The sequence below is a fragment of the Anas acuta genome, chromosome 4, assembly GCF_963932015.1.
Source record: "Anas acuta chromosome 4, bAnaAcu1.1, whole genome shotgun sequence".
Lineage (NCBI taxonomy): Eukaryota > Metazoa > Chordata > Aves > Anseriformes > Anatidae > Anas > Anas acuta.
Genome location: NC_088982.1, coordinates 36,538,467 through 36,565,502, shown reverse-complemented (window position 1 = coordinate 36,565,502; position 27,036 = coordinate 36,538,467). Strand labels below are relative to the sequence as shown.

At 35.9% G+C, this 27,036-nt stretch overlaps 1 long non-coding RNA gene across 6 annotated transcripts in view; it reads right to left on the bottom strand.

Moving 5' to 3' along the window:
- LOC137855975 (uncharacterized) overlaps positions 1–27,036 on the bottom strand; it is a 209,626-nt gene that overhangs the window by 108,198 nt on the left and 74,392 nt on the right. For 5 of the 6 annotated variants that reach the window (XR_011096104.1, XR_011096100.1, XR_011096103.1 and 2 more), the window contains exon 3: positions 18,005–18,079. This is a non-coding gene — a long non-coding RNA (uncharacterized lncRNA). Of the gene's footprint in view, positions 1–2,139; positions 2,332–18,004; positions 18,080–27,036 lie in introns of all 6 variants that reach the window. The other variant, XR_011096101.1, reaches the window with a different exon arrangement.

Here is a 27,036-nt window from a genome sequence, read left to right as displayed (position 1 = left end):
CACTGCCATAAATCCCTTTTTATCGTTTCCAATGAAACAAAGATTTTTGTCATCAGGTATGTGGTCTCAATTCCCATTTTGTAGCTTGACTGTACCTTCCTTGACCTTCTTCTTCTAAGAAACCTATTTTTTATGTATTTGCATTAAGATCTGGATTTTACCTATCTTATAGACTTATATTATTTCCTTTACAGCACAGTAAGCATCAGACCTCAAGACCACAGCCAGCTGGACTCATGCTAATTCAAATTTGCAACACCTTACTTCGGAAGTGCTGTCTTTAAAAATCAATATTCATAACATTATTAATATAGATTATAAATAGATAGTATCAATGAAAACTATTTAGTCATGTTTATCGCACAACTCTGTAAGCCTGAAACAGTATGCAAATGTAGAGGACATCTAAGGGCAAAAAATCAGATGCAGCCTTTAATAAATGAGAATCCCTTAATGTTGCACAATAATTTCAAACTAGTGCTTGTTTAGACTAGATAGTCTAATAAGATTTTATTTCTTCAACTGCTGTAATTTAATTTTATGGAAAATTATCTCCAAAGCCAGAACCCAAAATAAAATTAAACATGCAGAAGTTCTAGATAATCAGAATAAAATTGTTCTGAAAAAAACAATTATCTAAATAGTTTAATTCCACTGTGTATGGTGTATGGGTTAAGTTCTCATGTGGCTCATGTGGTGTTGTTTTTGTTTTTTTTTTTTTTATCCCTTTTTGTTTTTCCTGTTTGTGTATTTCCAAGCACCAAGCAGTATGGGGCCAGAGCACAGCAGGCGCTGAGCTGTGACTCAGAGCAAGTTTTGTCTTTGTTTCCCTCCCCCCTTACCTTCAACAAATTAAAACAGAACTCCTCCGTGAAGAGGGCAACAATCAACTATGTAGGAGCAAACCCACTGATAAATTTCTTTCCCACAGTCTCACATAATATCCCTGACTGGGATATTATGCATGATTCAGATGATTTGGTTACAGAAGAAAAATTCTTATCTCCTTTGGTTCTTAGGCAAAACATGACCAGTATCATAGCCTGACATGGTGGCAGTAATTCAATTAACATATCTGTTGGTAGGAACTAGAAGATTTTGTTCACTTTGCATTTATCAGAAATAGCACATATTCAAAGATTTTTGACTAGGAAAAAGCATAGAAGATGGAATGGGACGACCACATAATTGACTTTGCTTTTTATAAGGTCCACGTGTAAGAAAAATAAAATAAATAATTTAAACACTTAAGTTTCCTCACATCTTTTCCAAAAGTTATACATGAAAAAGAGCACAGCTGCAGGATAATCTAGGCTGAAATCTTTTTCCTGTGACAAAGGCTTCAGAAAAGATTTTCCACGCAATTTTTCAGAGACACATCCCAAGTGTGAACGCTTCATATTCTCCGGTTATCATAATATCTGCATGCTTAATTCACTAGTCACAACAGCAGATTGGATTCTGAAAGTGGGAAAGGTACAACCTACAAAGTGAATGCAGTCGAATCCCTTGGCACTAAAATCAGTAAGGTAACCAATTTTAAAGCTGAGCTGTTTTATTACATAGAAATTAAGCTTAGTTAGAATTTTTGTCAACCACCACAAAGAGCTGGGAAATACCAAATACTTAAAGGGAAAGAGTTTGGTAGACTTTTTATTGAATTTATCAAATGATTCTACAAAGATATTAAGATTTTCCAAATTATTATAATGTAAGTGGAATATTTTTTTCAAGGCATGTAGACCTATACCTGAAATTGGCTCACTTTGAAACTATAAACATGAAAAGCACAAAGAAGTAGAATTCACTACCAGAATTAAGAAACTTCACCTTATACCTGTGCAGTGAAGCCCACTTAAATACCAATAAAACTACAAACCTCATGTGTCATTTATACATGTATTTAGAGCGACAAAACTGAAGCTGTTTAAGAAGCTCTGCTGTTATTTTTACTGAAAATAAAAATAAAAATTGTGACTCTTTGTGTAGCACTGCCTGTTAAATATACAGGGTTTCTTTTACTCAGAATTCTACTAGAATTGGGAGGACAAACAAAAATGCATAAATGCCCACACTTGTATACTTTGAACAATTTCACCCATGTGCTATGTGTAATTTTAGAATTTTAACTCTTAGTACCATTGGAGTCTTCGGTTTGGACATCCAGTGTGCCACAGAGAGAAGATTGCCTCTTCCTCCTCCCATGTTTTGTTTTTGGTCTGAAGGTAGCTTTCTATTCTCTTTGATGAAGTATTGATAAATTCACTGTATTCCACATCCAAACAAAAATAATTAAGATGTGCTTCCATTTGGTAGAAGACACAAACATTTCTATGGGAAGACAAAGAATACAGCTATTTAAAACTATATACAAACCCATTTGTGTCATCATTCAGCCTAGAAGAGAGGGATCTGGGGGTCGTGGTAGACAACAAGTTGAATATGAGCCGGCAGCGTGCCCTGGCAGCCAGGAGGGCCAACCGTGTCCTGGGGTGCATCAAGCACGGCATCGCTAGTAGGTCGAGGGAGGTGATTGTCCCGCTCTACTCTGCGCTGGTGCGGCCTCACCTCGAGTACTGTGTGCAGTTCTGGGCACCACAGTATAAAAAGAACATGAAACTGTTGGAGAGTGTCCAGAGGAGGGCTACGAAGATGGTGAAAGGCCTGGAGGGGAAGACGTACGAGGAACGGCTGAGGGCACTGGGCCTGTTCAGCCTGGAGAAGAGGAGGCTGAGGGGAGACCTCATCGCAGTCTACAACTTCCTCGTAAGGGGGTGTCGAGAGGCAGGAGACCTTTTCTCCATTAACACCAGCGACAGGACCCGCGGGAACGGAGTTAAGCTGAGGCAGGGGAAGTTTAGGCTGGACATCAGGAAGGGGTTCTTCACAGAGAGAGTGGTTGCACACTGGAACAGGCTCCCCAGGGAAGTGGTCACTGCACCGAGCCTGACTGAATTTAAGAAGAGATTGGACTGTGCACTTAGTCACATGGTCTGAACTTGGGTAGACCTGTGCGGTGTCAAGAGTTGGACTTGATGATCCTTAAGGGTCCCTTCCAACTCAGGATATTCTATGATTCTATGATTCTATATTTCTTTATTTGCTCATTTTAATCCTGTTATATAGCACTAGCAACTTACAGCTCTGTTTTCAACTTTGATGGCTACCTGAATGCATAACAACATTAACACTTTTATTCACATCTCCATGTTTTCAGGTTTGTCACATAGCAAAGGGAGAGAACGCTTAGGCTCCTGTCTCCCAGAACACTCAAGCTCTTCCTAAATTTAGTTGCTGCTGATTGCATTGCTTGCTTTCTTTGCCTCATTAATTTCTGATATCTACTGCATGGCTTACTGAACAATAACATATGCTCTCTGATCTTCCACTCTTTCCTGCAACCATTTCAAGTACACCTAGGAGGAGAAAACTAATTTGTTTGTAGGTTACCTCTGGAGGAATTACATTACATTTGGCACAAGTGTGAATACTCACTCAAGGCTAAATGTTGTCTGGGCAATTTAGTGAAATTGATTTTCATCTGAATATATTTGATCATCTTCCAGTGAAGGATAGGTACATATCAAATGTGGTTGAAAATATATACATCACCATTATTGAAAACTACTTTGCATGTATGTACAAGTAATATATTTTTCAGATATTACTTTTTATGTTCAAAGACTGAAGTCATTCTCACAGTTATCACATGACTTTCATTAAGAGCTCAGCAATGCATAGCCAAAATTTTGAGGATTTCCTTGTTCCAGCAGCCAAACCCCTACATTGGAAAGGAAACTACAATCCAACTGAATTTGATAACACTTTTTTGTCAGTGGAACAGGATTTACTATTGCATCTCTACAAAAATATCATTCAATCAGAAAAAATATATTTTTGTATTTAATGTGCTCACAGAAAAGGCTTCATTGCAAGCATTTGTGAGAAAACTGGACTTTCATAGAATCACAGAATGGTTTGGGTTGGAAAGGACCTTAAAAACCATCTAACTCCAACCCTCCTGCCATGGGCGGGGACACCTCCCACTAGATCGGGTTGCTCAAAGCCCCACTCAGCTTGGCCTTGAACACTTTCAGGGATAGGGCATCCACAGCTTTTCTAGACACCAGTCTCCTTCATCTTCTTTTTATCATTGACGTACCTGTAGAAGTCTTTATCATTTTCAGTGAGGCATATCATTTTCACGGATATTTTCCATGACCCCTGAGAATACTACTTTTCCCTGTTTTTAACTGACTGGTGTGCCCACATTCCAAATTACTATGTTGCCTTGCAAAATTGCTCATATAACCAATGTTATCTACACATAGATTTTCTGTTGATAATATGCACAGAAGGAACAAGTGTACCAAGCTCTATGTACTCAATTTCATCCTCTGTCTGTAAGTGTAACGCTTTGTGATAGATTTTTTTTTTTTTTTAATGACTATAAACCTGTTCTTATTTCAATTTGGCTAAAGTCTATTAGCTTGTTTTATTTCCTTACGTTCCTTTAAGTTGAGATCTGGCTTCTTAAGAGGCATTCATCTCCTGTTTTGTCATTTTGTTCTTTCTAGCAAAAACAGCCCTCATATATTTGCTTTCCTGAAGCCTTCTAGGAAGCCCTTGGTTAGCAGCAAATACTACCTTGTCACTTTTACTGAGGTTACAACTCTGTAGCTGCTGTGTATGCAAAACTACCACCAAGTTCAGTGGTGTTCCAGGGCAAAGGCTGCTACAAAGAATAGTGTCCTCTAAGAACACCGGATTGTAAACAGATTTATTATATCAAGGTGTCACCAACAATATAGAGCCCATTTTTGCTTCTGCCTCTTCCCAAGCCTGCAAAACACATCCTTATTTTTGAGAGTACAAAACCAATGTATGAAAACCAACCAAGAAAACCACTACAGATGCTAAAACACCGCTTTACTAAAAGCTTAAATATATGCACGTTAAACATGAAAAAATGCTCACCGAAGCAAAATCCCTTTTCAAAAAAAGATTTTTATATTTTTTTTTTACAAGAAAAAAATCACACTATTAAAAGGGAAAGGATGATTGTGGATTCTGTGATCATTTTTGACCAGAGCATTAAGAGACTGTGGTCTTTTCCATAATTCTTATTTTTAATATTTTTAATTATTCCATAATTCTTATTCTTATTCTTATTAACCAGAATTCTTAGAGTTAAGTGCAAAAAGCATATAGTGTTGTCCATGCTCTGTAACTGAAATCAATAACAAACTTCCTCCTCAACAACATTTGAACCTTAAAAATGTTCTTCATTGTCTCACTTTATGAAAGGGAAACTGTCTCATACATACACAAATCTAAAGCCTGTTAAACAAGAAATGAGTAATAGGAAAACCTAGAACAAGATGATCTGAAACAGATGTTGAAGAAAACTAAAGCCTATTTAGTTCAAGAAAAAATAATTATATAGCACATAAAAGAAAAAGAAAAAAAAAATAAAAGAACATAATATAGCACATAAAAGAAAAAGAAAAAAACATATTTTGTCATTTATCTCCAATGCTGTTTTTATTTGATCACATTTTTATTTGATCATTTTACATATTAAAATTACTTTATAGTTAAAGAGAAAGAAAAAACACACCTAGATTGTTGTTCATTTAATGATTGTACAGTTAGGCTTCTAAAAATTTGGACCATGATGTATGATTCTAAATTAAACAACAAAACTAACTTTGTAAGCAATTCATTCCACAATGTTATAACGAATTTTTTGTGAGAGTATGTTCACCTGATTATGACCAAAGGAAGTGACTGAGAAAGCTCTTGACCCCTCTAGCACTCAAGAGCTGACTTTGTTAGCAAATTCTTTCCCCTGAGCCTCTCTGTGACAGTTACAACTAAATTGCAGGTTGGATTCCCACATATACATGTCTAAAAAGTTAAAGTCAGATAAGCTCTATACCACTAAACTGCTGTACAACCAAAGCAGTAACGACAGCAAAAAGACGGTATTCAAGCAGTGTCACTATGCCTGAGAATCTAATAGTGCTACTAGACATACTGTTGAGGAAATTCCCATCAACAGCATGGAGTATTTTTCACACTTCTAAAAGATTTTGCAGTACCATTTACACTCTATGCAGCAGAAGTTTTAGTCAAAAGAAAGAATACAGTATGTGGGAATAAGGAAAAATCCTTATTTATTTCAGCATGAGTTAAGTACTACCTGCAAATCTTGTAAATTCTACCAACTTAGCACACAACTTAAAATCCATACAAATAGAGCAAGAATGCTTAGTTGTATTTTCCATTATGTGCCATCAGGCTATCATGTAAATTTTAATTTACGAATCACTACTGTTATCAAAACACAAAGCTTAGTTTTCCTGTTTTCATGTCAGTCAGAAAAATCCATATTGACCCATAATTTAAGCACATTTAACACAGAAGTAACAGGAAGAAAGAATACCATTTTTCAGTTATTTTCTAAGCAAAGTTATATGTTGCTGTAAAGCACAGCACTATGAAGTATGACAGCATTAACAAACTTTAAAAAATAATATATTAGAAAGTTCAACTTAAAAGCATTGAGAACAAGGGAAACAGGCACTTTTTTCTTGCTGTCACTTCCCTTATTTCATTATGTTACTGTTCTTTATCTTACCTACAAAGAAATGCTTTTGTAGCCTAATTATTGTCATACCTTAATTAAAGTAACTATTCAGTGAACTTCTTGCCATTACCATCTCCATCATCTCAGGGAGACCTCTCTGTATACACAATTCACAGAATGAGGAATGAGAAATGGGTTGTGAACTGTGAACACTGTGCAGCCAAGAAAGATGTAGAGCCAGCAAAAGAATGACTGCAGAAAACATTTAAAAATATTTACAGAGGGGATAGCAAGTCTGTTCTCATAATACAAAAATTAGCTGGCACTCGATGAAATGGGCCTAGGTTTTAGGAAACTTTTTTCCCCATACTCCACAACTGTTTGTAGAAGCATCGGCACAGTTATTTTTTACTGGAAAACCTTTTTAAATGTTCAATAAGTAATTACATCAATTCATGAAATATGAACTCAATAACAGTATTCTGTCCAGTTTCATGTAGACCTCAGATTAAACTAACGTTAATTACTGATACGAAAGTAGCAGCAGCTTTGGCTTGGCTTTCCTCCTTCTTTGTCATGTTCCACTCTTCACATCTGAGCAACAATTGCGTAATCCAATAATCTTATAATGCATTCATTAAAAGCTAAAAGTAGTAGTTAGTAGCTGAAAGTTAGTAGTAGTAGTTGAAAGTAGTAATTAAACAATACAAAACATACAAAAATATTATTAAAGATAAAAAATTGCCATATACATATACCTTTCACACTTGCTTTTTTCATTCTGTCACAATTAATATTATTTAAAGATAACCGTGGTACCTTACTACATACACTGTATTATTTTATACTGGAAAAGCTCAAAGGATCTAAGACAAGGCAAAATACTGGGTACCCTGTACTCAAAGAAAATCACTTCTGATTTCTTTGTGATTTACACTTAATGTTTCTTACACGTTTCTTGTCCTGTAACAGAACACATTTTTACACTCAAAAACTTGTTAACATCAAAGGGGAACATACCATGTATATGGAATCAATAATTTATTGCTCTTAAGTCCTAATGACCTATTCAAAATACAACAACAAACAGCTATTATTAGTTCAGTTACCATAATACATACACCTGGAATCCACCTTAACTGCTAAACACAGAAAAGCCTCAATTAATTGAAAAAATGAATTTTAAAGCTCTTACTGGTAGCTACCTTGTTTTTAATAGTGTTTCTGTGGCTCACAGCTGTGATGCCCTCCAGGGTCCAAAGGCTGCCAATCCTCTGCAGGAGGCAGGTGGGGGTGGCACAGAAACAGCAAGTTTTCATTGTAGAGGCAGGGCCACAGGACTTCTCTCTAGGTATCTGCTTGGGTTTATCTAAATATGCCTTCTGAACTCTCTCTTCACTGATCTTCAGTTGAAGTCTACACAACCTGGTGGTATGCATTTTCCTTTTTCCAAGTACAGAGTTTTGTACTAAGCAGGTCACTTAATCTTTCTTTCCATTCATTTGCTACAAAAAGACATTAAAACACTACTTTTTAAAATCTATTTTGTATATATTTTGGAAACACTTACATGTATAGTTCCTAATGTGGTGTTTTCCTCTTACAAGTCGGGTTCTGATGTATTAGTGTCATACAGCTAATAAGTAATTGTCTGGGATGTATGTGGTATGCACTCACATCTTTCTCGCACACAATTCCTATCTAGTCTAGAAGAAAATATAGATTCACATATCTGTAGGTTTATTTCCAACTTTTCAGGACCTATCACTTATAAATACATTTTTTCTATAAAAAGTAACAGCCATCAAGACAAGGCAGTTACTTTATCAAGGAGTTATTGAGATCATAAAACTGTAAAAACATAAGCCTGAGATAAATAGCATTTGAGTCCTCATTTGGTAGTTCATATTCAAAATGAGGACCTTTGTTCTACCTGGATTCTATGCAGAAAGACTACAAATCTGTTTTTTTCAACATGCTCTGTACACCTGCAGGTATGAGTGGTTTTCTGCTTCACTCTACCTGAAACAAAATTATCTAACTAGCTCTGAAAGATATCATAATTCTCTTTGAAAAGATGGATTAAAACCAGCATAGGGGTAAAAGACAGATCTCTGTGCAAGGTACTGATTCACATGAAGTGGGAAGCTGAAGATTCTTGTTTAGAGAAATATATATTGGCAAAATGATTTGTATCCATTTGTGCATAGCTACAGAGGTATTGTTGAAGCTTCTACACAGTGTACTTACACCCATTTAAGTCTTACTGGATTTACAACACCGATCAGAGAACCTTCAGAACTTAACTTCAGATAACAATCTCAGCCTTAAGATGCTTATCAAAAATATCGCACCTTTTACTGCTCCCTTGATGGTGACTCATCTTTCTTGTTTCCCTATTTGTTGCAATCAATGTTTCAACCCACTTCTTACCCAACTCTCTCTTAGAGAGCAGCAGTAATTCTAGGACCAGTACCTAAAGAGAGGAGGGTTTTCTATTCTCCTTCCCCTCCCTTTCACTCTCATTTATTTATTTATTTATTTTCCTCCCTCGACTAGATAAATAACTCATTTCTGTTCCTGGTTTATTTTTCAATTTCTCATAGCTCCCTAGTTTGAATTTTCTATTTTTCTGACATCTAAGGAGGACGAACACTGGTACACATCAGATTATCTTACTTAGCTTTTAAAACATGGAATAGCTCAAAAGATTGCTAACGGCTAGAGGTTTTTTTTGTTTATATGCTGTGGTTTCAATAGCAAATCATGGCTGTGATGGCCTTGAATCGGTTTTATCTGATGTCTGTTTCATGAGGATACATAATATGAGTTGTTGAGTTCAATGTCAGTTTTTAGAATGGGAAATGATCACATTCAGCACTTCTGTTTTCAGTCTTGGGGAAAGGCTGATAGCAGAAATAAAAAGCAAGGGAACATTTTACAGGTGCAGAGATCCTCAAACCAGCAAAGACTCCTGTTACTAGGTCTACATGATGCTGTGTAGCCTAGTGCCACGGAAAACTACCAGCTTTGTCCAGGAAGAGTTCATTGTTATAAATACATCAAGCTGGATTTATTAATCATTAACAAAGGTATGCTTTTCAAGACCTAATGTGAATCATAAGCTTATGTATTTATCTAGAATGTACATGTACGTGTCCAAGCCTGAGTTAGTGCAGGCAGAGCTGTCCTTATTTTGGGGGAAAACTGCCTTTAGATCTGCTTCACTAACCATAGGCAGCAGTTTCAGCTCTGGTTCTATACTCATCGGGACTTAACACACCCAACAAACAATAATGAAACCTTTCCTTCAATAAATAAAACGTGTTTCTTCTCCTTAAGACACATGAAAGAAAAATATGTTGTTAGCCATTACATACAAATGGGCTGTTCAGATATCTGTTCACTTGCATAGGAATGTACTGGATTAAAACAAGGGCCCATCTAGTTCATTGTCACAGCTCCTGCAGCAAGAAGTGTCAGACATTAGGAAAGAGCATGAGCCATGCTCCTTGCTAAATGCTTCCAGCAGTCTGTCATTCCTAAACTTCTAAAGCTGAAGGCTGCATCTGAACACTTAAATAAACAGCTACCTGAACACTACCTACAAATATCTGACATCTCTCTTTTTTAGATTTAGATATATAAAGAGGCACGAACAGCTAAATTGGTAATTTATATTAAAACACATACAAAGAGCAATAACCAGGAAACAAAGAACATCCAACATAGTTTCTTAACTTTGGAACAGAACCTAAATCAAGAGCCTGGTTACATCCCACAGACTTTTCCCAGCAAAAATCTTCCCATTCTGAATATCTGCCAAACAAAAAGGGAACTGGATTACCTTAATAAAAAAAAAAAAAAAAAAAAAAAAAAAAAAAGGATAGTCCTGTTGTTACAGGTCCAGCTGAACATCTTGGGGGATGGGGGTGAGGGAAGGCATGTGTGTGTTAGGTTTTCTTTTTCTTCTTCTTCTCCCAGGTAAAGTTAACTGGAAGAAGGCACTTTATTTAAAATGGAGAAAAACCCAGACCTCTCCTGAGGAGACAGTGTGTGAATAGCTCACAGCTGCCTTAAACCTTCCTGAGATATGCATAAACTACATTTTTATTAGAGCTGGATTATACTAGCTGCTATCCAGGAAGTTCAAATGCCTAACCACTGGAGACAATCAGAAGCACACAAAGATCTCTGCATAATGAACATAAATATCCTTTCAAACAGAAAATCATAATCTACTCTGCTGTAATCAAGTCCATATTGTTGCATAAAGAATTTTAAGCAGAAGAACAATAGATAGGACAAGAAAAGGATGAACAAAAGAAAATCTGATGTTTCTTCACGATCACTCTATTTCAATTTTTTTTTTTCCCAATAAAATAGTTATATATGATAATTTATTAGTAGGTAGTTTCATTTGTCTCCTAAGTATAAATTTAACACTAAAAAGGTAGTCTTTCATTGTATTTTAAATCAAAACTTCTCTCATGAGTTTCCAAGTGGGTCTAGAATTTGAACATGCATTTTTGAGACTAACTGGTGCCTGCAAAGCATACAGATATTAGTGCCTACTGCCAGCCCTCTGGAAACAGCTTTGATAGAGTTTAGCATCCTTTAAAAAAAGGTTGACACCAACAGACATCAGATAAAACTTTATAAAAAGGTGGTGAACTTCAGCCCAGATAAAGTACCGGATGCCAAAGATGTGTGGATCAATTCTTTATTTATTCTTCTTCATCCATTACCTCATCCTTTTTTCTGCCACAGAACAGCTTAACTGGTGTTGTGTTTTGGCAAGCGACTTTTCAATATGTATTTTGAATTTTATGTGCCTGCTCTGCAATTTTCAGGAAAAAAGATGCAACAGGAAATCTAGGAACAACTTACAGTAGAAAACACAGCCTACTTTGGACAGTATTTACCCCTCTTCCTATAAACCTATGCCCTGAACATTTTGAGAAATCAAAACATAGGAATTTATATTATTCCAGAACAGCATTTGGTTTATTGGCAGCAAAACCCATTCAGAGACATTACCTTGACAAGATCCCAGGATCAGGAATTAAATAAAATAGAACTTACAGAACTTAGGAGGTGTATTTGCTCTAAGAAGGAGTGCTGCTGCAGAAGGAATGCATTGATTGTTTTAATTCATTGTACAGTAAAATAGTCAGAAGAGCATTTGGAAATATGTATTTGAAATGCCTCCCTATGACCACCCAAAATATTTTCATAAAAATCAGTTATTTATTGAATTAAACCAATATTTCATATTCACATTTTAAGCCTATGTATCTCTCTAGTATGTGCTATTTATGGGGCACAATTAAATGACTTCTCTTTCCTCACAATTCTGTTAGTATATCCAAAAGATATAAAGACTTTCTAGTACCTTGCATAGCCTTTTTTAGGATAGGTAGTGATAGCTATATCCAAATATGCAACTGAATATTTACAAAATAATAGCAGCATTGTCTATTCACAAATATTTAATACTATAGGTATGAAATATGTCAAACATTTAAAAGGAAGAAAGTATTCAATTTTAGGGAACAGAAACCTATCAATCATTTTCCTTCAGAAATTATTTCTATATAAAAAGTTAAAATAAAGCCCTTTTAGAAATACTGTATTAAAGAAAAATACAAACCAAAGTATATAAGCCCAAATTTGACTTTAGGTCAAGCTATTAAGACACGTAAACCTAAGTTACCTCTAGGTAAGTAGGGTGCATTTCAAACTCCTGAGCAATCTATCCATCAATAGTGGTGATATTTCCACTATCTTATTTATTAAAAACCCCAAAATTCAAATAAATAAAGAGGTGTAATACTCTACAGTTTATGAATTTTGAGAGGAAACTGGAAATACTGCTTAAATGAGGCTTTAAACATATTAGGAAAAAAGAGAGAGAGTAATTTTGGCTAATGCACAAAATAAAAATTTCCTGAGAGTGGGACAAACTGTGCTTTAGATTTGTCTACCAAGATAAAGACTGAAAACATCATCATTTAATTTGTTAAAAACAAAGCACCAGGAAATATTCATTCTAAATATACCAAGACACTCTTGGAGTGGACGAGGTTGAACTGAATGACATAATACATATTTTCTGATTCTATTTTTTTTGATTATGAAAATATTGCATTTAAAATGGAAATGCAGTACCAGTGGGACGTAAAGAACTTAATAATTTTCTATCAGCTTTTATGCTGCCTCAACAACTCAGTATATCATTTCATTAGTACATTCAGATCCTGGCAGAGACTAACCAGCAGAAAGAAAAAAAAAAACAAAAACAATTCTTCAAGAACATAATAGCTATTTACAGCCAGAAGACATAAGCACAGAGCAATAAAGTATAGCAGGTTCTGCTTGTAAGGCAGAAGCAGAACTCAGATTTGAGAAGGGGAGGAGGAAGAAGGATGCACACCATGGCTTAAGGAAAAAATAAAGCAGTTTTAGATGTTACATGACAAACTCAGATGATATTAATTGATTCAGGTCTGCTATCTTTGCAATGTTGGCTTTGACTACATAAATGTAATAGAAAACTGCATATGCAGTCTGCAGACTCTAATTTGCAGTCATTTAAACCCATCTAGTGCTAATGTCTGTATCACTGAGGGAGATCACATACATACAACTCAATATCTCACACAGGAAAAAAAAAAAAAAGTTGAGAGAAAGAAAGAAAAGAATGGAACAGAGGATTTAGGAGGAGAAAAAAAAAAAAAAAAAGGAAGATTTCTCTTTTCTTGAATCAACCCCCCAAAAAAAAAAAAAACAAAACAAAACAAAACAAAACCAAAAAAAAAAAACAACAAAAAAAAAACGATGGCATACTTAGTACAGAGAACTGGAAGCCTTTTTAAGGTGCCTACTAGCGCTACCTAAATACAAGGGAACACGGGTACTACTACTTAATGTACCATACCTTGAATATTACCAAAAACACACTTAGTAACAGCAGTACAAACCATTAAAACTTTTTCATGGAAACACCCTGACAGCAGGTTAATGAAAGACAAAGGCTGGAAACAACTACACAAAAGCTACTATCTGATAGCTAATACCATGGTATTTCCATTAATATACACAAAAAGGGAAAAACATTTCTTAAATAACATACTAGTACTAGTATGTACCTGTGACAAGGCTCACTAGGTTCTGAGCATTCTTTAGCTCTGTTTTCACATATATGAAACTGTAAAACATCTTCAACTATGGTCCTCGTTAAACTCCTTATGGAAACGAGTTCAGCACTGTCAGCTCCATGTTTGCTTCTTAACCAGGCCATTTTGACAGCCTGGGGGGAAATTTTCTGCTTCATTCTCCCCTGCCATTAACCAGGCCAGGGAGTAGTTTAATCTAAACATTTGTTAGAGATGACTAATCATGCTGCCTGGGTCTCATCTGTCCAGGCATGACTACACCATGAAAAAAGGAAGGAATACAGATCTATGAGGGGAATCCTCAATGGCTAATTCAGAACATCTTTGTATCATCCAAGTTGCATAAAAGGACTAGGGTCTGCAAGCCACAGTACATTTCATATTCCTTACCTCTTTAACAATCTTTTTTAATCATAGAATTCTATGTTTAAATCTGTACACTTGGATTTTTTTAACGTAGATCTCCAAAATATGCATGACAGGTAGTTAGGCATTTGCTATCAAAAATGAAAATAAACAAACAAACAAAACCATGAGAAGTACAACTGTCTAAGCGACAAATAACAAAAGACTAAGTTGGTGGCATTCCCTCTCACTGAGGCGTTCATACAGCTTCCCTGCAGGAAGTACTGAATCCCTAATACTGACAAATCATTTGCATTTAAAATACACACTCCCTTATATTCAGCAGACTTTCCACATAAAGAAGTCCAAATTACATAAAGATATCCAACATACTTTGACACTTCTCTTTATAGAGAGTAACTACAAAAAAACTTTAAAATAAGCCAAACACTTCCATTGTCCTAAAAATTTTTAAGGAACATCACTGATCGCCTGCGTTTGTATTCTTTCACTGTAAAACCACAGCACTTTTTGACTATCTATTTTCATTCAGTACAGTAGACAGAGTTTATTATCCCATCTTTCAAAAATAAATGGTGTCAATGAAGTGAAACAATGACAGATTGTCAAATACCTATTTCGTCTACATAAATTATACGTCCCCCTCTGCCACCTGTAAAGGCAGTGCTGTACCTTCCTGAAAGCATGCATGTGACACTATTTTTCAGGAATAAAGCACGTGCATGCTTTATACCCCAGCAGTCGACTAACTAAAGAGGCATCCTCTGGTGCCTCTCTGCTCTTGCATTCAAGAAAGCCTTCCTGCAGGCTCTTTTTCTACCCTTTCTAACCTCATTCCCCTTTGCACACAGACACACATTACATTAGAGACCGGAGGGCAAGGACTAAACCCCTAAGTATGCATTGAATTAACTCATTTTAAATTTAGAGACGCATGGACATACTAAACTATATAAGACTTGGTCTCAGGGGCAACATTTTGTACTGTCACTGTGTTCTATTTTCACTGTAGTACATCTCTAAATGGAAAGCCAGTAATTTTGCTTAGTTCTAACCTGATATCATACACTTTAAATTAAATGGAAATATTTACTACAGTAATACTAATACTATTCTATTCTTATGAGTAGGACTCATAAGAATAGAATAAATTTTTAAGAAGTGCATGAGATGAGCCTATCCTGAGATAGGTATTATTATGTAATCGAACATCTATCAGGGCATTTGACATACTAAAACTTTTTAACAATCTTTTAAAGTCAGGGTTATACTTTAGTTACAGTTAAGTGTATTCAGCTGTAACGCATGGAAAGTTTGAATAGCACTCCATCGAATAAGAGAAGGTGGTGATTTTAAATAGTCATATATGATCATAATGCATATATATGTATATACACGCACATTTAGCAAACACAAATATATAAACTACACACATGCACAAAAGCTGAGTTTTTCTCTGGAGTTCCATAGCCACCAGATTACCATAATGTAAGCAGTCCTCTGCAAACCAGATAGGAGAAAACCCTCTAACCCTCTGCCTCACTTGGAAGTTTTAAGCCTGTTAGGCTGCAGTTTCAAAATTGCTCTACCAGACAAAAGCAAGCTTAAAAACTGGTGATTATAATGTCACAGCTGTGGCAACACTCAAGTTAGGGCTGAGATGGTGCTTCCATTCCTGCTATAACTTTGTCAGAAAATAACAATTAGTGCTGAAACTTCTCATGCTTGATCTCACTACAGATGTTTGCATTGATAGATTTTGGTTTGTTTGTTTTAAGGAAGAGTGAGTATTTGAAGGGGTGGAAAATAAGAAAAAACTGTAGGCTGCATATACAGCTTTTATTCTATAAAGACTGATATCCCATTTTTTTTTTAAGCCTTAATAATGTCAAATTAATTGTGGGCCACATTCTGCTTTCATTGTTAATCCTACTGTGCTTCATTGACTGAGCAGAATTTAGACTTTTAATTTCAAAACTGGAAAGTGCCTTCAGCACTTAAATACTATATAGCGTGATATTGTGCAGTTTCTTTTCTCTGCTCTCATCTGCCTCATTAGCCTTCAGAGACCTTCCCAAATCCTAAATCCATATTCAGTCTGGAGTGAGTATATGAACTGAGAGTTAGCTGGAGTATTTTGAATGACTGAACTGAATATTGATGGTATAAAAAGATCACTTTCCTCATCCAAGGATTCTCAGTTAGTCTAATCCCAAGTGTTTAGATAGGGTGAGAGCTGCCTCACATTTGTATGATGCAGCCCACAAGTTCAAGTTCCTCTCATACATCCCATTGACTTCAGGATCCGTACTGCTCATCCTGTAGTAATAGCCTCCACTCAATATTAAGTATTTACGCAGATGAAATGGAAAAATTTCAGCATATCCACCCATCACCATAACATTGCATAATTGGTAAACCTGGTAAAGGCAATACAATGAGAAGTAAAAATCATATGAGAATTTCTCCCAAAGAAAGCTTTTGCAAAGCATCATACTAAGTGCACAAATTTACCATAATTTTCAAATACTAATATTTGCCACAATTTTTATTTTTAATGTCATTCAAAAAAATGATACATCAACACACATCAATCACCAAAAGTAATGAATTCTCAGCTCACGAGAATTTTATAGAGCTTCACTTTATGACTTACTACTTCACTTAATGTTATCTACTTGCCATACAAGTATAATATTAATAGCTTCTAATTATACATACTATAATATCCATGATTTTAAATATCACTACAATGTTAACTCCCCTGTAATTTGTATCAAGTTCACTGATTTATGGACTCCTGACCCATGAAACTACAGAAAAGTATTCAGGGACATCCGTTACCATGCACACATTTCAGAACAAGCAGGGAAGGACTATTCTCTGCAATGTTACAGTGACTACCATACACGAAGGAAACACAGCATCCTGTTTGCACAGAAGTGTTCATAATCTATTAGGTGTTCAGTAGTTAAAATTCAGAGCTATTTGTACTGCTGTATAAATAAAAAAAGCAACCAGCAGAGTTATTCTTTAATTAATCTTTTAAATATAACTTCAGTTTATGTACATATATATATATTAATATTTATGCATTCATGTGGTATAGTTGTAAAATAAAGTCCTTCATTGCAGTACATACACTCAGGGGGATGAATATACAGTTGTACTGGGAGAAATTAACTGTGAATTTCTTGACTTGTGTATAATAAAATATCAATTTAAATGTTAGTTTAATATTCATATATTTGATTCTGTAATTGTTTTAATTGAGAGAGACCAATTAGTGAGGAAGAAGTGCCTATTAGCCCACAATAAAAATAATACATAGAAGTACTTCACTTCGTAAAGATGTCTCTGTTGGCTTTTATTGAAATTTCCACTTAGGGAAACTGCTGTTGTTTTTAACCTGCCTTTTTAAAGCCTTTTCTGTTTTAACCAAATAACTTGTCATTAATTATACCCTAAAATCGGGGGAACTTTCAGAGCTGTACAATTTAAATTATGTCTTCGTAAGTAGATACAAAAATAAAAAGAAATTATTATTGATATTTTTACATGTAAGTGATCTTCTGCTAAATTCTTCATTGCTATTTCTCTTAACCTCTGTTAACTTACAGAGCAGGCTATTAAGACATAGCAAGCATTTAGAGTCCACAAGGAGGTATTATTATATGAAGGAACACTTTAAGAAACTTTTTGAGTATTTTTGTTCCCCACATAGCTTTCCTTGGGAGGAGAGAAAGAAAAAAAAGCAAAACTTGTCCTTAAAATTTATTCTCAGTTTTAAATAAAAATATTTGTAACAAATAAAATGTATATTAAAACAAAATGTAAAATGTTATGTTCAATGCATTTATGGACTTACCCAAACACTTCCTTCCCTTTGAACTCTTGTAATGTTTCTACTGCCAACAATTCACCAAGTCAAAAAGAATCTATCCTACAGGAAAAATAGAAACAAAAAACACTAACATCATTTTGAGAAAATAAGAATTATTGATAGCACAAATTAAGACCAAGATAGCACAATTAAGACCATACTACTAAATCCCTAGGGCATAAGGATGAATACTGACTGCTGTAATCTTTGCCAGTGTCTTCCTCCTAAAAATGGATTGCATTATTTGGATTTTTTTAAGGGATACCTTGAGATTTAGATGATGGGGAAAGAAAGGGCAAATATGTACAGGACTACCATTCTAGCAAATACTTCCATCACATGGGTACGTATGTAAGCACACACACACACACACACAAATAGGATCTTGAGGAAGGCCATCTGAGAGCCAAAAAGGCCATTGTACTAAGCTAATTTCAGATGACTGTAAAATGTCATGACTTGCTAATTAGCGATGCTGTAAACAGATTTATCTGTGACAAGCTAACTTAATAAATCCCACTTTACAGCATGGGATGAGATCTTGGAAGAGACAGCAGAGCAGACTACAGAATGCTCTATGTCATGTTTAAGTAAAAATATTTTACTATTAAATGCAAAAAAAATGCAAAAAGCACTTAATGCTTTTAAAGAACAAGTATCTTTTCTTATAACATAGCTCTAGCACACCATTGGCACCTAGTAGTATCGTCATGATTGATTTTGTATCTTAAAGTGATCACTGCATTAAAATTTTATATGGAGAATAAAAGGAAGACAGGTTTTATAAAGGTTCTTTTAAGTTGCCTTAGGTTGTTTTCTTGGTTAAAATATGTTTACATTTAGGGCTTTATTCAACAAAACCATGTATACTTCTGAAATATGACAGTCATTGTACACTGATGGTATTGAGTAAATGGAGACACTGAAAAGACATCTTAAGGAACACTAGTAGAATGAGAGTAGAACACTTCTCAACTTGAAAATGCAATGAAGAGAAGGATGACTTGATAATGGGATAATGATACACAGTGCATTAAAGTCTGTTTAATTGAAGGTTTGCCATGACCAGTGAATAACATTCTTTGTAAACGTCTTCAGAAAAAAATAATACCCTGCTAAAAGTAGAAAATGATCAAAAGGAAGAAAATTGTAAAGGAATGAAAATTAGTAGACTTTACATACTAAAATATAATGGTAGTTCTATGAGACTAGAATGGCAGACTAATTTTCCAAATTAGACTGGTTAGTTAATTGTACACTTGAATATGCCAAACATTTTTGAATAATATTAAAAACAATCGCAAGTTTGATGGAGAATAAAAATCATCTAAGAATTATACTAGCTTAAAAACACACATGTGAAACAAAGATGAAAAAAGCAGACTAGCAGATAGCTTTACTAAGTATACAAGTAATCATCTGGTTCAAATCTGAGTGCAGGTTTGCAAAAATATTTTTTATTCAAGAGTTGTTGGTATCTCATGCTAGAATTTCATCTATAAGAACTGGAAAAGAAGAAGAGAACCTTCTTATGACATTGAGCAATGAGAAATATTATCAAATTGGAAAAATAGTAATTTTTAACATATATGCTACACACAAAATACAACACTAAAAATGGAATCACACATATACCTTCCTCTGAACTTGACTGGGATCATTTGACAATGTAGTATTGTCTACATGATGATATACACACATATGATCACGCAGCAAAATGTACTGTTTTTGGTTTTGCTGTGACATGCTGCCAGAGAAACAAATTATTTTATTTCTTATAGAATAGTATTTGGACATGCTAAAAAGAAAGCTATATTTGAAGTACATTGTTAAAGACTAACATGTACATGGAAATGACTGATTTTTAACCATTTCTTTATTTAAGTAACTCAGGACTGGGATCTGGTAATCACTGCAGAGGAACAAATGGTGATTTTTCTACAGTGTCTTATAGTACTCAGGAAACTGTACTTCAAAACAACTAATGGAGCAGGGCACAGTTTTGAAAAGGCACAGTTCCAAGAATCAAATGGATTTGACTGGGAATAGGTAAGATTGGCTAACCAGATCAGGACATGATACAAAACATTAAAAATAACCAGGCAGGAAACCAAACACATTTTAAGAGAGAGGATCTATGTGTCTGTTTGTATGTAGAGAAGGTAAGTGAAGGATGACAGACAAAGAGTGGCTGAGGGAGCTGGAAAAGAGAAGGCTCAGGGGCGACCTTATCACACTCTACAGGTACCTTAAAGGAAGCTGTAGCAAGGTGAGGGTTGGCCTATTCTCCCACGTGCCTGGTGACAGGACGAGGGGGAATGGGCTAAAATTGTGCTAGGGGAGGTTTAGGTTGGATATTAGGAAAAACTTCTTTACTGAAAGGGTTGTTAGACATTGGAATGGGCTGCACAGAGAAGTGGTTCAGTCACCATCCCCGGAGGTCCTTAAAAGGCGTCTAGATTTAGCGCTTAGTGATATGGTTTAGTGGAGGACTGGTTAGTGTTAGGTCAGAGGTTGGACTAGGTGATCTTAGAGGTCTCTTCCAACCTAGATGATTCTGTGATTCAAATCTGACAAAATAGTAAACTGCTCTAAATTTTCTGTTTAGTTTTAGAACTTCACTTTAAAACTTCAAAACACCAGAAGGGTACATCCTGCAAAACCGCCAGAGAGAGAACAGCATTAAAAGAAAGTTATCAACATGAATGCAATCAGCTTTTGGAAATCTCTTTTTCACAAGGTATAACCAAGGCCAAGTGGTTAAAAGGATTAAAAATAATAAGGCAAATGCACATAAATAATGAAGGAATCCAGAATTACAACAGCAACTTAATTCATAAGTGTTTATTTCAAAACTACAGGGAATCCTTCATCTTCTAAAATAATGTTGTGTTGGCCACTGTCTGAAAGAGACCTCTTTAGACATAATGTTATTTTCACATGAACAGCAAAATAATACCATTTCTCCCAGTCAGATGCTGAAGCACTGGCACCATTAAAGAAAAAAATTACTACTGAGTACACATTGCTGTGCTGCAGTACAAGATCCAGTAGTTGGGCAACTACTGAAGAACAGCCAGGTTTCATCCTCTACAGACCTACAAAGCTATCTATAAACTTTTTATGTACTGTTGGCAATTGACATTGTTACAGCACCTGGATCACAAGCTGTGGTGGTTTTACTCAGGTGGGGAGCCGAGTTCTACCACAATCACTCTCTCACTCCCCCTCCTCAAAGGAAAAAAGGAGGGGGGAGGGGGAGAAAATACTATGGAAAGGGCTCAAGGGTTGAGATAAGGACAGGGAGATAGCTCAACAATTACCATAACAGGCAAAACAAATTCAGCATAGGGAGATTAACAAAATTACCTATTGCTACCAAGCCAGAGAAGGGAGAAACAAAGAAGACAAATGAAAAACACCTTCCCCTCATCCACCCTCTTCCACCTCCTCCCTCTGAGCAGCACAGGAGAGTGGGGAAATGGAGGCTATAGTCAGTCCCTAATGCTTCACCTCCTTCAAGATCACTTTCTACCCCTGCTCCATGTGGGGTCCCTCCTACGGGATTCTGTCTTTCCTGAACTGATCTTGTGTGGGCTTCCTACAGGCAGCAGCTCTTCAAGAACTGCTCCAACACAGCCCCATATCACGGGGTTGATCCCCCAGGAGCAAACTGCTCCAGCACAGGTCCCTCACAGACAGCCACAGGCAGCAGCTCCCCCCAGACTCCCTGCTCCTGCGTGGGCTTCTCTCCATGGGCTGCAGCTCAGGCCCAGGGTCTGCTCCTGCAGGGGCTCTCCATGGTCCGCAGCCTCCTCCAGGCCACATCCACCTGCTCCACCGTGGGCTCCTCCACAGACTGCAGCATGGAGATCTGTGCCACGGGCTGCAGGGGGACAGCCTGCTCCACCAGGGGCCTCTCCACAGGCCACAGGGGAACTGCTGCTACGTCCCTGGAGCACCTCGTGCTGCACTGACCTTGGGGGCTGGTTCTTACTCCTCACTCTCCTAGCTGCTATTGCTCAGCACTCAGCAGTTTTTTTGTTTTGTTTTGTTTTTCCTCCCTTTCTTCAATCTGCTCTCACAGAAGCAGAAACAATGTCGCTTATTGGCTTGGCTCTCACCAGCAGTGGATCCCTTTGGAGCCGGGTGAAACTGGCCCTTACTGGCATTGGTCAGCTCCCAGATTCTTCTCACAGAAACCATCCGTGCAGCCCCCTGATACCAAAACCTTGCCATGTAAGCTAACTACAGCAGCCTACAACCAGACTGCTGTTGAGGCTTAGATTTGATTTTAGTTTCCAGAACTGTAAGTAGGAAAGATACATTCTCCCATCTGAGAGGATCAGCCTTATGCAGCACATGAGAACAACAATAAAAGAAACACATTTGATAATTGTTCTGAACCTTGTAACCTTTACTCAGCTTTGGATGTGGTTGTGTTGCATCTAGCCAAAACATTTTTCAGGATCAGGATATTAAGATGATCAAGGCAGTTGTGCTATTATCCCAGAAACCCAAACTGCAGCAGAATGACCAGTTCATGTTCACTCAAGGATCGTCAAGCTATTTCCCCTTGAATAGGCTTTAAATTTTGCAGACCTTTCAAATAGTTCCAAGTAGCAGGCTAGGTTGGATTTGGCAACAACTGATAGAACAGTATGACCTTTATATCAGTTAATCATCTGCTTTCAAAATGTACATTTTGTATTGATTGTTAGAGTTAAGAGTTTCCAAATTGGGTATCTAAAACTATGCTCTGAAGGTTGAGATTTTCAAAAGCACAAGTCTGTTTTATGTATCTAAATAAAATGTACTAAGAAAACCTATATCACGACTCTCCACAAAATGCATTCCAATACAAAGAAAAACAGAACATACTAAGGTAAATTACAAAATGGCAGAGGATTGTACTGTTTATAAAGAGTTTTATTCAAGCTTTTATTTTATTCAATTTTGATTACTCATGTAATCAAAATTTATCTAACACCTACTATAGGCTAGTTTTGGAATGTGCTGAAGCTGTTTTTGGAAAAGTGCAGAAAAAAATTATGCCTCGGAAGGCATAATTCAGAGCATTCCTTTTCCAGTTTGAAGTCTAATTTTGTTTTTAGTTCAAGTATCTTGAAGGATACAATGCAAGATAGTTGAGATTAATAAGACATTAATAGTATGTAAATTTATTTCAAAGTGCATACAGTTCTTGCATGCCCTAATAAAACTGGTTAAATAGCAAACTAGAATAACATGACTTATGATTGCTGTTTGTCTAATTGGCTACATACAGAATGGAAGTACTTCAGGAGAGAAAAAGGCAGATATAAAGTACCTATTAATTAATCCAGCATCAGTTAAAGACAAGTTCCCCTACAGTGTATTATTTATTAGCATGTTGACTAGCCAAGATCGTAGGTATTTCAACTGTTCAGTTTCGAAGCACTTCCACTATGGGGAGCTTCCTGGCTAATATATGACATCATTGCAAAGATTTTTCTCATCACATTATAAGACAGCTGTACATTATTGCAGTATATATTCTTGGTGATTGTATTCTTTCAGTTCCATCACTCTCCTTACTGCCTTTAATTATTATCTATCGTAAATCATCTTACAAAGCTGAGTGAGGGTAGAAGGGAACAGTTTGAGAATGTTTCACATTCTTAAAACCACATTTTACTCTACATTCATACAGTGAAAAAGAAATCAGATAAATTAGCTTAGGAGGCCATCTATTGTGTTTCATGGATATAACTGATTCTTCAGGGACTTACAGATCCAAAAATTAAAACAATAACTAGACAGATGGAATAAATATAGAGACACTTTAAATTGAGTTAAGTTCAGGAATTCGAACTGATAGGACAAATTTTCTTGTAATATGTTTTGTCTGGAAAAAAAAAAAATAGTCCTTGCTAGCACTTTTGGGAAGACATTAAATATAAAAGACCATAAAAAAATATGGTTTACGTGGGCTTTTCTTAAAAACACACAAAAAAAAAATGATCCTCTAAACATGTTTTACTAAGAAAGGCAGGGTTATATTCTACAAAGAACAACTTTTCTCAGAATGTATGATAACATAAAACAATCATTCATCTTTCCTTAGCAGAAACCCATCACTATCCGTGTAACACAGTTAACTATTAAAAGTTGAAATGAATTCAACCCAAACATTCTGCACAGAGTTCCAAACTAAATGAAAGTTACAGAAAAATGTCAGAAGACAGCATGAACTACCATCTACACTAATCAGTTCAGGATTTTCTGCCCAGTAGTATAGAGCCTCCTCAGCAATGAACTGACTTACCCTCATCACCAAGACCCAGCCTCAAAGCTGAATGCACTAAGATTCCAAGATTTCATCTAGCTGTCAAGAACCTTTCTAATTTCTAAGAACCCATTGTACTTGATGAAATGAGCAGACATTCAAATTTGATGACCAAACAGTAAATCAATGGAAATATACACAAAAATATTAATAATAATAATAAATCAAGAGACTCAGGTGCATGTTTAGCTTTCATTGGTTCACATTTTTCAACCTCAAACTATGGAAATCAGGAATTATTTTGTTAATGAGCGTCCACTGTAAGAACACAGAAGTTATAATACACCTCAGTTAACTTTAATCACCTAGGAGCAGCAAGCAACTGAAGTTAGAGTTGTCCTCCTTGTAATTAACAAGAGAAAGAGACCCCCCCTAGAGAGGATAAGTCATCTCTCCTTGCTTTCAGTTAGTAGCTTAGCAGAAGAAAAGTCAAATTCTGGATGTGTTTCCAAGCAATTCAAGGACTTAAAAATATTACTCAGCTTGTTATGAAGAACAAGGAACTCGTACAAAATCTGGGCCCAAGATCAGCTGTTACTGAGTAAACCCACCTTCATCCTTCGATACCTGCAGATACAATCTGATACAAGACACCTACAAGACAGAAGATGTGTCTTGTGTGACAGCTGTTCATAGTTGAGGTAATTCATCAGATAGTTGAGCTCCTTTTGGTAGAGCTCCTACCAAAAACATATTGATGGGAAACTGTATTTGCCTTGCTAGATCTCATTTCTGAAGAACTACAAGGAATAACATTCCTGGTAATTTTTAACATCTTCAAGCAATCAAGTGGGCTGATCAGAAACATTATGAATCTCTGTTCCAAGTGTAAGACACATCTCATTGATATCTCTAGCACATACTGCTAAAACTAAAACAACCATGCAACCATAACAACAACAAAATCCCACTTGCTAAAATAACATTGCACACTTGCTCCCCTGGGATGAAAGAAAAGAAAGAAGAGTTGACCATACAAATTGACGGACAAATGAAAGATAAAAAAAAAGTTAATCTTCGTATTGCTTTAATCTCTCTCTTGCAGTATCTTTCAGAAATATCACTCTTCCCCATCAGACATATAAATTACATTAATGGATAAACTATCCATTATATAGTATATCCATTGTATGAGCCTGCTACAGTAAAAACATAAAACATGATACTAAAACATGATACAGGCACTGGCTCTAGAGATTCCCACAGTTATTGCATAACATATTTGAATACTTCAATGTGAAAAAAATTAGCATCTTAATAACTAATTTTAGCCAAGGAAGAAAACATGTAATCTGCTAAACTACAGGAATAGAGAAAGGATAATCTAATTCTTCCCCTGCCCCCAAAAAACAACCAAACAAAACCCAAACACATTAATAAAAACAAAACCAGCCTCAGACAGAAAACAGAGATTATATGTATGATGGAAATTAGTGCATAGTGAACTAAACCAGAAGGTAGAACAGCATTTTGAGAAGCAGATCTTTTCCAAGCACAGATGTGCTACTCTATACCCCAAAGCATCGAAAACTGAGAATGGAAGAAGTTGTTTTCTAGCTGCTAGCTGTGCTTCCCCTGATCTGATTGCCTTCTTGTCTAACACAGTCTGCATCTCAGCAGAGAGCTTCTAGCTACTACCAACCTCAAGTGCCCTTCATGAATCTCTTTTCTTTCCCTCCAAGAATTCTGTCTCACATGTTCGTTCTCATGGCAAGAGGTGACTGAAAAGCTTAAGCCCAGAAATGGTACTATAAAAAGCTTTGTGGTTTTGTTCCCCTCCCTCACTGCCCTGCTCCTCCCCTCATCTTCCCATCCCATTGCCAAAGTCAGCATTCAGCAAGCATAAACACCAATAGTTTACTGGTGGGTGACAGAATAACAGATCTTCTGATGAATTTATTCTTCAACAAGACCACACAAGATCAGATCTTTACTTCTGGGACTAAACAGGAAAACAACAGAGTAATAACAGCATTTTCTTGGAGTAGGTTTTATCTATCTATTTAAACATGGTGTCATTCACACAAAACCTTTAGGCTTTACAACATACATGTAGAATACTTGAGCTTTATTTTTAGATTTGCTTGGCTTGGGTTCTGTTACCCTCACAAAGTGCTATTATTGACATAGAAAAAAAAAAAAAAAAGATATAATTACGATGTTTAGCTCAAAATAATGTACTGGGATTGAAAAATATATCCATGTATATACTAAACGCATTTTTCTTTTCAAACTTTTTTGTACTAGTATATATTTAGTTATAAAGTATAGTCTTAACTTTTATTTTATCCCCATATTCCTTCTTTCTATTTTAAAGCAAAAATAGGTGAAGAACTTGGAAAAATGCAGCAGAAAAACATTTACTCATAATAACTTTCTGCCGAAGTAATTTACATTAACACTGAATCCTTAAGTACTTGACGGTACTCTCTCGAAGAGCTATGCTGCCATCTATTGGTAATGAAAATATATTATCAATATTATTTGAGAGCTTGGGAAAGCTAATGCTCTATTAAAAAAAAACTTTCCTGCATTTATAGATCGCTCATGAAAACAACAGTTCTTTCCTTTCCCTTTGCTGCTAAATACATAATGGCTAAGTAATTTGTATGGAATCATCTGTACAATGTATGAATGCTGAACGTTTCACAATGTTTAACACTTGAATGAAGATCACTCAACTTCTGTA